Genomic DNA, 14,415 nt, shown 5'->3' with positions numbered 1-14,415 from the left:
ACCTGGATTTGGCATTTATATGGATTTAGCCTAATTCTACGACCGGATGCCCTTCCTGACGACGACGCCAACCCTAGGTGGAGTGATGTATTTACTATTACGTGTTTCTGTGGTGGTTTGTAGTATGTTCTGTTGTGTGTAGACTAAGAAGGTTTTCCAGTCGCCGATCCAGAGGAATTAACTGTCAACTACCCGGTAAAAATCCTCAACTCGGTCGAATCCGGGATCCTCTGAACCAAAGGCCAGCACGCTGATCATTCAGCCAAGGAGCCGGACACAAAGCAACTTGGCAGATTCGAGCCTAGCTCAATACGATGGTATCTGACGGTGCTCAAATCCCTCAGCCTCGTGTCAGTAGATTTACTGGCACGCAAAAGAACTCCTGCGGGACTACATTCAGGCACCTCGGCTTATCAGAAAAAGTAGTTAGTAGGACGTAAAACTAATAATAATTTACGAAAAATAAGTATTTGTTCACATTACTTCTTTTTCAAAATGCTGGGGAAATGTGCTCTGTAGGATACAATGTAATAATAAATAGTGTTATTAGTTTTTCGTCCTACCAACTACTTCGTACGGTTTTCGGAGACGCTGAAGTGGCGGACATATGTCCCGCCGGAGTTCCCTTACGTGCTAGTAAATCTACTGATAGAAGGGTGACGTATCTGAGCACCTTCAAATACCAAATATGGCAACATAGCTCAGAAATCCAGCGCTCTACCGTCTGAGCCACTCAGCCAGGCAGAATACGGTTTATCGTGTCTGGCTGTCTGGTCAGTTCCTACAAGAAAATAAATAACTGCCGGGCTGAGTGGCTCAGACGGTTAAGGCGCTGGCCTTCTAACCCCAACTTGGCAGGTTCGATCCTGGCTCAGTCCGGTGGTATTTGAAGGTGCTCAAATACGACAGCCGCGTGTCGGTAGATTTACTGGCAAGTAAAAGAACTCCTGCGGGACTAAATTCCGGCACCGCGGCGTCTCCGAAGACCGTAAAAGTAGTTAGTGGGACGTAAAGCAAATAGCATTATTATTACTACAAGAAAATAAAAGTAGGCCTACCCTACATGTGCTGGATTGTGCTACACAGGCAACGTAATTCTGCTAATCGCCCATAACTGTGTACTTTAGTGAAAAAAAATCTTATTTGAAATATGATTACATTCGTCGTGTTTTTTCTACAATTTATGCATTAGCTTGCCACACACGTAGAGAGCATAATTTATTCAATCTAATCTATTAAAAGTAACGCATCGTAAGCGGAAGAAAGGCGCTTAAACTATGGAGTCGCTATTTCGCCTTGGCACCACCCAGAGCGCTGTAGCAGCCATGTTAGCCACTCTATAGTCCTCTTTCTAGCTCGTTGCATTGCACACAACATAGTTTCTGTTAGGCACGTAAATGAGTGAATGATGTGGGTAGATCTGTCAGTTGGAGGAATTAGGACTAGAATTGTCTCCATGTATTCACCATGTGAGGGTGCAGATGAGGATGAAGTTGACAAGTTTTATGAAGCATTGAGTGACATGGTGGTCAGGGTCAACTGCAAGGATAGAATAGTGCTAATGGGCGATGTGGGAATGGGAAGCTAATGGGAATGGGAAGTGTTTGTGCTTCTGTGCTAGTATGGGTTTAGCAGTTACGAATACATTCTTCAAGCATAAGGCTATTCACTGCTACACATGGGAGGCTAGGGGTACCAGATCCATAATAGACTATATCTTAACCGACTTCGAATTTAGGAAATCTGTTAGAAATGTACTCATTTTCCAGGGATTTTTCGATGATACAGACCACTATCTGATCTGTAGTGAACTAAGTATCTCTAGGCCTAGCGTAGAGAAAGTGAAATCTGTCTGCAAACGAATAAGGGTAGAAAATCTCCAGGATGAGGAAATTAGACAGAAGTACATGGATATGATTAGTGAGAAGTTTCAAACAGTAGACAGTAAGCAGGTTCAGGATATAGAATGTGAATGGGTGGCATACAGGGATGCTGTAGTAGAAATAGCAAGGGAATGCCTAGGAACAACTGTGTGCAAAGATGGGAAAAGGCGAACATCTTGGTGGAATGATGAAGTGAGAGCAGATTGTAAACGTAAAAAGAAGGCTTATCAGAAATGGCTCCAAACAAGGGCCGAGGCAGACAGGGATTTGTACGTAGATGAAAGAAACAGAGTGAAACAAATAATTGTTGAATTCAAAAATAAGTCGTGGGAAGATTTTGGTAATAACCTGGAAAGGCTAGGTCAAACAGCAGGGAAACCTTTCTGGACTGTAATAAAGAATCTTAGGAAGGGAGGGAAAAAGGAAATGAACAGTGTTTTGAGTAATTCAGGTGAACTCATAACAGATCCCAGGGAATCACTGGAGAGGTGGAGGGAATATTTTGAACATCTTCTCAATGTAAAAGGAAATCATCCTTGTGGTGTTGCGAACAGCCAAGCTCAAGGGGAGGAGGAAAGTGATGTTGGTGAAATTACGCTTGAGGAAGTGGAAAGGATGGTAAATAAACTCCATTGTCATGAAGCAGCAGGAATAGATGAAATTAGACCTGAAATGGTGAAATATAGTGGGAAGGCAGGGATGAAATGGCTTCATAGAGTAATAAGATAAGCATGGAGTGTTGGTAAGATACCTTCAGATTGGACAAAAGTAGTCATTGCACCTATGTATAAGCAAGGGAATAGGAAGGATTACAACAACTATCGAGGTATCTCATTGATTAGTATACTAGGCAATGTATTCACTGGCATCTTGGAAGGTAGGGTGCGATCAGTCATTGAAAGGAAGTTGGATGAAAACCAGTGTGGTTTCAGACCACAGAGGGGCTGTCAGAATCAGATTTTTCAGTATGCGCCAGGTAATTGAAAAATGCTACGAGAGGAACAGGCAGTTGTGTTTATGTTTCGTAGATCTAGAGAAAACATATGACAGGGTACCGAGGGAAAAGGTGTTCGCTATACTGGGGGACTATGGAATTAAAGGTAGATTATTAAAATCAATCAAAGGCATTTATGTTGACAATTGGGCTTCAGTAAGAATTGATGTTAGAATGAGTTCTTGGTTCAGGTTACTTACAGGGGTTAGACAAGGCTGTAATCTTTCACCTTTGCTGTTCGTAGTTTACATGGATCATCTGCTGATAGGTATAAAATGGCAGGGAGGGATTCAGTTAGGTGGAAATGTAGTAAGCAGTCTAGCCTATGCTGATGACTTGGTCTTAATAGCAGATTGTGCCGAAAGCCTGCAGTCTAATATCTTGGAACTTGAAAATAGGTGTAATGAGTATGGTATGAAAATTAGCCTCTCGAAGACTAAATTGATGTCAGTAGGTAAGAAATCCAACAGAATTGAATGTCAGATTGGTGATACAAAGCCAGAACAGGTAGATAATTTCAAGTATTTAGGTTGTGTGTTCTCCCAGGATGGTAATATAATAAGTGAGATTGAATCAAGGTGTCATAAAGCTAATGCAGTGAGGTCGTAGTTGCAATCAACAGTATTCTGTAAGAAGGAAGCCAGCTCTCAGACAAAACTATCTTTACATCGATCTGTTTTCAGACTAACTTTGCTTTACAGGAGCGAAAGCTGGGTGGAATCAGGATATCTTATTCATAAGTTAGAAGTAACAGACATGAAAGTAGCTAGAATGATTGCTGGTACAAACAGGTAGGAACAATGGCAGGAGGGTACTTGGAATGAGGAGATAAAGGCTAATTTAGGAATGAACTTGATGGATGAAGCTGTACGCACAAACCGGCTTTGGTGGTGGGGTCATGTGAGGCGAATGGAGGAGGATAGGTTACCTAAGGGTATAATGGACTCTGTTATGGAGGGTAAGAGAAGTAGAGGTAGACCAAGACGACGATGTTTAGACTCGGTTTCTAATGATTTAAAGATAAGAGGTATAGAACTAAATGAGGCCACAACACTCGTTGCAAATTGAGGATTGTGGTGACATTTAATAAATTCACAGAGGCTTGCGGACTGAACGCTGAAAGGCATAACAGTCTATAATGAAAATGTATGTATGTATGTATGTATGTATGTATTATTATTCATGAGATACTTTGGCAAGTAAGACAATCGTTATGATTGGATTGTTTTATTATGTTTTGAACCTACTTCTCACTTTGTTAATGATCTCGCCTGCTATTTTAATAGCAACAACCATGAATATTTCTTAACTAAAATAAACTTTTCTTTATTCCAAGGCAGTGCAGATCTTTTTAGACAGGCCCCCAGTGGAAGGGAGTTGCATGTACCATTTTTACCGCATATCGACCTTCCTGCCATTTGTAAATCTCTGGCAATACGGTGCTGGGAATTGAACTCAGGTTCCCAAGAACGGTAGCTAATTGTGCTAACCCTTACGTTGGTGGACATTCTTAACTACAAAACACAGACATACATGCAGTACATGACTGATGCATGCTTGCAATGCGTGGGTCGGACACAAAATTATTCACCTATTTGTGCGACGTCATCAGAGCTGCAGTAGGCCTACGCTATAGAGGCGGAAATTTGTTAACTATGAAACACGCATGTACCGCATGACTTCGATTCGTGTTTTCATTGTGTGGTTCGTATAGACGAAACTGTTCACAAATTTGTGTGATGTCATCAGAGCTGCAATAAGGCTTATACCTGCCTTGAAGCGGAATTGTTGTTCTTCTTTGATGAATTATGTTAGGGGGTCTTGTACGCAAGATTTATTTTTTCATTTTCTTCATCTCGAAAAGCCAACGGGTGTCTAATATGCAAGGGGGGTCTACTAATACGGTAAGTATCAATAAAGGAAGCAAAGTGTACAGTATCCCTAAACGAACTCTCATGAACCGAATTCACAGTCACCGTGGTAGAAATCAAGGTGGTCTGTTGGAATGTTGTGGTTTTCTCATAAAAATAAAATGTCATGTATCATATCTTGTATATATCTTAAGGAAAACAACATTGAGGTTATGTGTTGGTAACTCATGTAATTTTAGTGGAGTGGTTTATCTTTGTTTGCTTTTGTTCTTTGAACATTTGAACTGCTTCGTGTTTGTGATGCTCAGTTGTAGTCAACAGCTCGAAATAAAAGGATATGTGTAATGAAGCTGGTGTTTCTATGGTATAAGTCGATTACCTAAACTGGTGTAACGAGCAGAAATGAAGATATATCAACAGGTTATATGCCCAGAGCTCCAGAGCACCAAAACGCCGCAGTAAATTTCGGACAATATGAGTTGAAATGGAGTAACGAGAATTAACAGACGAAGCAAGTTGTGACATTATTGACGGGGAAAATGGCGACCTCCTGGACCGGTGAAGAAACACTGAGTAAGAATGTAACCAAGCTTACAGTGGAGAACTATTTTTCGTGGGCATTAACGGTGAAACAAGAGCTGTTGTTGAAAGGTGTATGAAAATCAGTAATAGGGTATGAGGATATGCCAAGTTGTCAGCTGTCTCAGATAGAAACTAGACGACGAGCGCAAAACAATGTGATCGCGTTAGCGGTTCTTTTGAAATATGTGGGTGAAGATTTTGAAAGTGACATTGCAGATACTAAATCAGCGAAAAAGGCATGGGAGAAACTGGACAAGTTGTGTAATGACGGAGGGCTAGTGAATGGTGCTATGACCCTAAAACAGTTAACTCATTTTGTGAAGCCCATGGATATGAGTGTTCAAGAATACTGTGGAAGAATAAACCAACTGTGGAGGAGAACGAGCAAAGCTGGATACGAGTTCACAAATCAACAAGTTGCAGGAATGATCATCGGAAATCTTACAGAGGAATATCCAGTTTGTATACCTTCCTTGGAAGCTGATTTGGCAAAACTGACCATCTTGAAGGTGAAGGCGAGATTACTCACTGAGGAAAGCAGAAGGAAACTTCAGCAAAATGGAGGAAAGGCTTACAACACTGGAAAGCATGAGGAGGATGAAGCTCAAGCCATGGTTGTTCAACATATGCGAGATATCAAGAAGGAAGATGTGGGACGAGGAAAATATAGTTGCTACAATTGCGGTAAACAGGGACATGTATCTAAATATTGTCGCAGTACCCAAAAGTGCTTCAATTGTGGTAAGTCAGGACATTATTCAGAAGTATTTCCAACAATGAAGAGTGACGAATCATCACAGGAGAGTTAATCAGTGAATGCGAGTGGAAAAGTGGTAAGCTCAGAAATTATACATGTAGTAGATAAAGCAATGAGCATGGTAGTTTCTGTAGGAACTGAGAAAATTAGAGATTGGCTGTTCGATTCAGGTGCGTCCCATCATATGTGTCCAACAAAGGAGATGTTTATATACATGTCCACAAATGTAACCGGGAATGTAGAAATAGGAGATAACAGTAAGCTGGATATCAATGATATAGGTAAGGTGAAAGTAAAAATGTCCACAGGATGGACAATTACATTTACATGTACAAAACTTAGGTGCGAATTTAATATCAGTTGGTAAGTTAACCAGCAAAGGTTTCAAAGTAGGATTTGCAGGTGAGAAATCAGTGGTTGTAGATAAGAATGGAGATGAAACATTGTTTGTTGCAAACAGGAGGAATGATGTGTATGTAGTACAAATAGAGGGAAGAAATGATATTGTAGCTGTGAGTGATTGTGATCAAATAATAGATCAAGAATGTAATGACAATGTAGCATTTAAAAGTGTTGGGCAGGTTAGGTTGTGGCATGAGAGATATGGACATGTTCATTCTGAAGCATTGTTTAAATTGCCTATGTTAGAATTGAAAAGGAGTAATGATATTAACACGTTGAGTGCCAGACCGAATTTCATAGGACTGCAGTCTAGTGCCGTGAGCTAATAACATCGTGTTACTCCGTGGTGCCAAAACGTTCACAGGCTTAACCAAGCAAATGATCGCTGAAATGACGTTGTATTTATGATATATTAGGTCAACTTATTATGTATATTAGGTAAAATATTGCGACCCCATATGGGGTCGTATTGATCATTACGAATTGTACACGAACACGCACCCCCATATGGGGTCGCACTTATACATTAGTTACTGTCCCGACGCTCGGTCATACTTACCTTTTCCTTTGCAGGAACGCGTTATATGCTGTTGATAATGAGAGATGTGTTAGCTTGTTCATATTGGAGCCATAAAAATGTACGATCCCCGATTTTAGGTCAGGAAATGTTTGTAAATGACGATCTTCCGATTTTAGGTTAGGAAATTTTCATATGAAAATAATTCTTATATAAATTCATGTAATTCATGTAAATTTGGTTAATTAGGATGTAAGAGAATATTATTATAAGAAGAATTAGTAGTTACGGAATATTGAATAAGTATATAATTTTATTTGTATACCATTTTAATTTGAGTAAGAGAACCTAGCGGCGATGATTGTGCAACATGTGAAACCAGTGACTGTATCGTTGAAGACGGTCATAATTGTTGCTATAGCTGGCTTGGAAACCCGGAATACAGCAGCGATGTGTATGCTGAAGACTGTAATTTATCAATATGGATGAACGTGCGAGATCGCTATTTGCTCTGTACTAGGTTCAAAATCACTGTAACTATATACTTAGATTACATCATTGTCCGACTTGTTCGATATATCGTCCAGACTATCTGCACTAAGTATTTTACTGCTCGATTTACTAGTAACGACTTAAAAATGAAAAGGAAACTCACAGCACTGCACACTTACATAAACAATCCGTGTGCAAGATAAACAATGACTTTGTCATCCTACAAAGCACTCTTGATGTACCCATATGGGTCGCGCCAAAACAGGAATTGAGGAATGGAAGGTGAACTATGCACGTACTTAAATAGATGACCAGCAGATGGCAGGAAGAGAACTTAGGCAGCTTTGAAACACATACTTACTGCGCACCCAAATGGGTTCGCACAGTTCTCGATTTAGAACGAATGTACGACCCCATATGGGGACGTGAAGTTCAAAAACTTGACCACTCTCACGTACCCATATGGGGTCGCTTGGCACTCAACGTGTTAATACTTGTTCTGTATGCATTCAGGGGAAACTAAGTAACAAGAGAGTACCTAAGTCTTGTGAGTGTAAGGCAGAAAGACCACTTGATGTTGTGCACGCTGATGTAATTGGAAAAATTACTTCACCATCACTTGGGAATGCTCAATATGTTGTAACAATGATTGACGAATACTCCAGATATAATGTGGCTGTATGTGTGTAAAATAAGGATGAAGTATTGGAGGTGTTTAATAGGTATCAGGCAAAGGCAGAAAAGTTACAGGGTGTAGGAATTAAGGTAGTGCAATCTGACAATGGTACAGAGTATACATGTAGCGGGTTTCAAGCACAATTGCAAAAATGTGGTATTACTCATAGGAGGTCTGTACTGTACACTCCACAACAAAATGGATTAGCAGAGAGGCAGAATAGAACGATTTTTGATACTGTTAGATGTCTGTTGATCCAGTCAGGGTTACCAAAGGAATTCTGGGGAGAAGCGGTAATGACTGCAGTGTACTTAAGAAATAGGTGCCCATCCTCAGCAGTCAATTTTCAGATACCGTAGGAACTGTGGTTCAATAGGAAGTTAGATGAGGAAGAAATAGGTAGATTGAAAATATTTGGATGTCAGGCGGGGGCTGTGAGAGCAGACAGTAGGAAGTTAGATCCCAAAGCAGAGTCATGCGTTATGATAAGGTACAAAGCAAGTACTAAAGATGGATATAGATTATGGAATCTTGAAAGGAAAAAGGTAATAGTGAGGAGAAGTGTGGTATTTGAGGAGCAGATATTTCCCTTTAAGGTGAAAAGTCCTGGAATTGATATCATGGAAAAGATAAATGTACCAAAGGCAGAGGGTAGTGATCATACTTTGAAATACTGTGCACTGAAGATCCAGAGATAAAATTAGGGACTGAGTTAGACACAGAGGAGGACAGAGAGGAAACATTGGCTGTTGAGTCAACGACCGGAGAGGAACAACTAGAGGTTGAGTCTATAGCAATACAAGAGCCAGGGAATGATCTGAGGTCAGTAAGACTGAGGAAAGGTAAGCCGATTGTAAGGCAGTGATGGAAGTTAGACATTCGAATGCTTTTTTTTTTTTTTTTTTAACGTCGCACCGACACAGATATGTCTTACGGTGACGATGGGATAGGAAAGGCCTAGGAATTGGAAGGAAGCGGCCGTGGTGTTAATTAAGGTACAGCCCCGGCATTTGCCTGGTGTGAAAATGGGAAACCACAAAGAGGTTGTTAAGTTGGTTAAGATAAGGTTGGCTGATGAGTTAGAGATTAAAGATGTAGGGAAAGCAACAAACTTACTGTCAATAAAAATGGAACAGACAAATGAAGGGGTTATGATCAGTCAAAGTTTGTACATTGACAAATTACTTGCTGATTTTTCCATGAGTGACTGTAAACTGAGCAGACTATTTTACCAAGGGGGTATTCAGCAGCTGAAAATGATGAGCAGGAATTTGATTGTACTATTTATCGCAGTGCAGTAGGAAGTTTACTATATTTGTCAAATAATACTAGACCTGACATTGCATTTGCGGTACCATAAGTAAAGTTCGTCAAATTTGTCAAAAACATAAGATTAAAGATTGGAAAGAAGTGAAGCATATCATGAGATATCTATGTGGTACTAGAGATTTAAAGTTGTGTTTCAAAAATTGTGAGGAGTTAGTACAAGTGTTCTGTGATGCAGATTGGGGAGGAGATATTGAGTCTAGAAGATCAGTGAGTGAGTATGTAACCATAATGGCAGGGGGAGCAGTATCATGGTATAGTACGAAACAGAGTTGTATTGCTAGATCTACCATGGATGCTGAATACATGGCAATGGCAGAGGTATCTTGAGAAGTAACTTGGATGAAAGATTTGCTATCAGAGACAGGGCTGGAAAGGTTTATGGATATACATTGTAATGTTTGTGCTGACAATGCAGCAGCAATTAAATTGAGTAAAAATGATATTGTGAGTGAAAGGACAAAACATATTGACATCATGTACCATGTATGTAGAGAGCTAGTAGAAAAGGGGTTCATTGAGTTTGTATATGTAGCATCAGAGAGAAATGCTGCAGACTTGTTCACAAAGAATTTATCAAGCAACATGCTTAAGAGTTTGTATAAGCTTATAGGTTTGCAATGAGAGGACAGTTGATTGAAGTGTAGTTTTTTATTTTTTTGAGAAAAGGGGGAGTGTTGGAATTTTGTGGTTTTCTCATAAAAATAAAATGTCATGTATCATATCTTGTATATATCTTAAGGAAAACAACATTGAGGTTATGTGTTGGTAACTCATATAATTTTAGTGGAGTGGTTTATCTTCATTTGCTTTTGTTCTTTGAACATTTGGACTGCTTTGTGTGTGTGATGCTCAGTTGTAGTCAACAGCTCGAAATAAAAAGATGTGTGTAATGAAGCTGGTGTTTCTATGGTATAAGTCGATTACCTAAACCGGTGTAACGAGCAGAAATGAAGATATATCAACACAGTCAAACTGTTTTTAGTGTGAAAGAACAGGAGGCTTTATTTGTAAAAACTTGTGTTAAAATTCTTTATTTGTAGTATTTGTTGGTTGTTTATGCATATTAAACCTTTGTTTTAAGTTTATTCATATTCTTCATATTGATTATCATAGATTTAGACCAGTCACATTAATACCACATTACTATAAAACCAAATTTAATGCAAAACAAATAGCCGGTCAGCTTCACCTAATAGTAGGGTTAACTTGACCAGGGCACTTAGACCGTTTCCTCTTCATCTGTGACATTTAACATTTGCAAAGACCATGAATATTCTTAGTAGTGGCATAGACATAAATTTTAAAAGGAAAATGAGGTTCCTATCATTTTTCTTTCTAGAAATATTTAAATGTGAAATGTAAAATCAGCCAACTTCACCGCATTTGATGGGACTACTGTAAATGATAACTGCTGTAGATTGTAACATCAACGTAATGTTCACATTAAAGTAATTCAAATATATTAAGTGTTAACAATGGGGATTTCTTTTTTTCAGGTGCCTAAGCTGTATTGGTGCTAAAAAATACCTTTTATTCTTCAGCGAGCCATATGTATGGACACCCGTTTTGAAGATATATCTGTGATCCTTGTTGCCATGTAGTTGGCTTATGTGGTAGCTATTTTTGTAATTTTAGAAATTTCTTATATAGAGGTAATTAGCATTAATTTTTAGTTGTATGAACATTGATTTTTTAATTGGACCCTATTCCTAGTCATATTCAGTATGTTTTCTTGAATACTTTTCTTAGCTATAACTTTCATTGCATGATATATTTTATTTTGCAGTAAGTAGATTTCCTTTTGCTTGATTTTCAATCATCTTTAGTTTTTCTTGATATTTCTTGATGAGGTATTGATAAGGAAAGTATTTTTTTCCTATTTTATATCATGTCAGGTACTGTGTAAATTTGACTAAATCAAAGTTAATAGGGGTATTTTATTTCTTAATGATGGTCACAAATAGCTCAATGCAGTTTAGAAAGCGAGAAATTTTATATTCATACGTACTTTAAGATTCTTCCCATTCATTGTGAAACATAGAAGGAGAGTATGTATGGAAATGCATTGAACATCTCCCATGATAAATTATTCCAATCCCTAACTTCCCTTCCTATAAACGAATATTTGCCCCAATTTGCCCTCTTGAATTCCAACTTTATCTTCATATTGTATCTTTCTTACTTTTAAACACCACTCAAACTTATTCATCTACTGATGTCATTCCACGCCATCTCTCCACCGACAGCTCAGAACATACCACTTACATTAAATCAGTAAAAGTAAACTTCCACCGTTCAATATTATACAGAGTGAACCGAAATTCACGTACTCGGACGTCGCAGCGCTACTCCTCACATGCCAGCAGCAAAAAAAGTCTCTCACAAAAGTTCGTCCTGCGAGTATATCCGGCAGAAAAAGGACGTTGAAGAGTGGCAATCTGGCAACACTGCAACCACATGTAGGGTAACTACCTCTATCAGCACATATTAGTCGTGCTGTACAGTTGGTGCAGTGGATAGAGTTTCGTGTTAGGATGCAGGAGGTCAAGGGGTAGATCCTGGGTTGAGGCGTATGTTTTTTATTTCATAAATGTAGTCCAGGTGGTATGGTATCTGGCATCTTAATCATCAACAGTGATTGTAGCGGGTCCTCTAGAAACCATTTGCACTTACATTCTACGATCCTAGAAATGGACGAACAATTGTTTCCAATGGTCATCTTTTAAAGATGCCCTTTCCACATCGTGGACCTGAATTTATTCACTGTTGATGATTAAGACGCCAGATACCATACCACCTGGACTACATTTATGAAATAAAAAACATACGCCTCAACCCAGGATCGACCCCACGACCTCCTGCATGCTAACGCAGAACTCTATCCACTGCACCAACTGTACAGCACGACTAATATGTGCTGACAGAGGTAGTTACCCTATATGTGGTTACAGTGTTGCCAGATTGCCACTCTTCAACGTTCTTTCTCTGCCGGATATACTTGCAGGATGAACTTTTGTGAGAGACATTTCTTTATTGCTGGTATGTAAGGAGTCACGCTGTGATGCCCGAGTGTGCAAATTTTGGTTCACCCTGTATATTCGCTTGAAGCAAATTAATTATTTGTAGACATGTTTCATTCCTTAGGAACATCTACATAACATTGCTTAGATGAAATTACAGATAATTTTCTTCTTCTTCTTAAAAAACTGTCATAAAATAGTACCTTTCTTATGCTTCATGACATTTTAAAACATTTCATTTTCTTCAGTACTTACCAAATTTTGAAAATAATTATACCCCTGAATTTGCAACGCTCAATTCTCTGATAGATGTTGAAAATACTGCAGTTCCATTTAAAAATATAATATTAGAACTGTTATCTCAGACTAATCTCCTAGCACACAGGATGGCACATTCAAATGAATCGTCATCATTTATTAAAAAATGTGTTGCTACATTATGTATCTCAATGAGTGGGTGTAATCCATTTTAGCTTTCCACATGTTCATTGAACGCCTGCTTTCTGTTCTTCAGTGAGGTTGATAAAAAGTCTACATGTTTACAAAACTTTGTGTAAGATTTTTCCCCCCCTGCTCATTGAAAGAAATACTTTTTACTTGAAAAAAAGAAAGATTTAATTTTAATAATGATCAATTTTATTCATTTCTATTCAAAGGCTTATGAAGATGCTGTCATTACTGCTTTATTACTTGTTTGTAGTATTTAGTGTAAGATATTTTACTCATTATGTCATAGTCTCAATAATTGGTGACCTAGGAGAAGTATGTAGTAAACGCTTTACCCTAGTGTCCTGCTACTAAAAATAGGAATTTGTGTTCCTACTACTTCTGTTAAGTCATAATCTCTGTAGAACCGTACTTTAATTTTATGGCCTTGGTGGCCTTTTCAGTTTCTGATGTAAGTCTTGTATTCCAGGCTGTGAATGTCACAACCAAAAGAAGTACTGTTTTCATTCATGTAAATAAAATTTTGTTAGAGAATGTAACCAGAGGTTAATTGCTGCCATTGTGTATCCTCAGGTTAATATGTATGCAACATAAAACTATTATGAGATCCTGAAGAGTTCTCAGAAATTTACTTGCCTTTTTACTTCATTTAATAATGAAGCCTCTTCTACATAACATGTATATCCTTTTGAGTAGTTCTCTTTTTTTTTTTTCACAATACAGGCCCAGTATTTTAATTCTTTGACCTCTGAGACTGAATGGTTGTAACAGAAGCTTAATGGTATTTATTCCTAAATTAATTGATATTTATTTATTAGCTATATGAATATGTACAAGAGGTTTCATTTGTGTGCTCCTAAGCAGGCCATAGGCTGAAACTTGCAATTGACTGCAGCATATATGGAGCACCTTGCGCTTTGGTAGATAAATACTGTTTGTATGCCATTTCAGAACTTTCAAAAGTTACTTTATGTTGTTATTGCTTCATGCTTTTGATTTAGTTATTAAAAATATTTGCTCAGTGTAAATGAAAATGTGGCAGAATTGGGAAAAAGTGTTTGTTAGTGAAGTTTATAAAAATTAGTTGGTACTGACTTCAGTTAGCTATAGTAATTATTTTGTTCATTATCTGTACTGAATATCAAATATAGTTTGACCAGAAATGAAGTACACTGAATAACTTAAAATGAAGTAATGGAATAAAAATTAATTTAAAAATATGTTACCTTCAACAACCAATCAAAATATTTGCTCCAGGTGTCCACTATCCAACTCCAAACATCTCATTTATCCAAAAACCCACATTGCTGCAGTTTTATCCCTTGATATGGAATGTAACACATCTGCATCTGGGATATCATTTGTGGCACTGACAAGCAGTAGAGACACTCCTTCAAAGTGCCACATGATACAGACATTTCCTGCATGTTAGGTTTCTGGCAAAA

At 38.3% G+C, this 14,415-nt stretch overlaps 1 protein-coding gene across 14 annotated transcripts in view; it reads left to right on the top strand.

Moving 5' to 3' along the window:
* DPCoAC (dephosphocoenzyme A carrier) overlaps positions 1-14,190 on the top strand; it is a 569,632-nt gene extending 555,442 nt beyond the window's left edge. For all 14 annotated transcript variants that reach the window (XM_067140249.2, XM_067140245.2, XM_067140244.2 and 11 more), the window contains one exon: positions 11,000-14,190. The gene's annotated coding sequence lies outside the window, so the exon portion shown is untranslated. The remainder of the gene's footprint in view (positions 1-10,999) is intronic.
* Positions 14,191-14,415: the final 225 nt, after the last annotated feature.

Source organism: Anabrus simplex, chromosome 2 (assembly GCF_040414725.1).
Source record: "Anabrus simplex isolate iqAnaSimp1 chromosome 2, ASM4041472v1, whole genome shotgun sequence".
Lineage (NCBI taxonomy): Eukaryota > Metazoa > Arthropoda > Insecta > Orthoptera > Tettigoniidae > Anabrus > Anabrus simplex.
The sequence above is the reverse complement of the archived record's forward strand: the minus strand, read 5'-3'. Positions and strand labels throughout refer to the sequence as shown.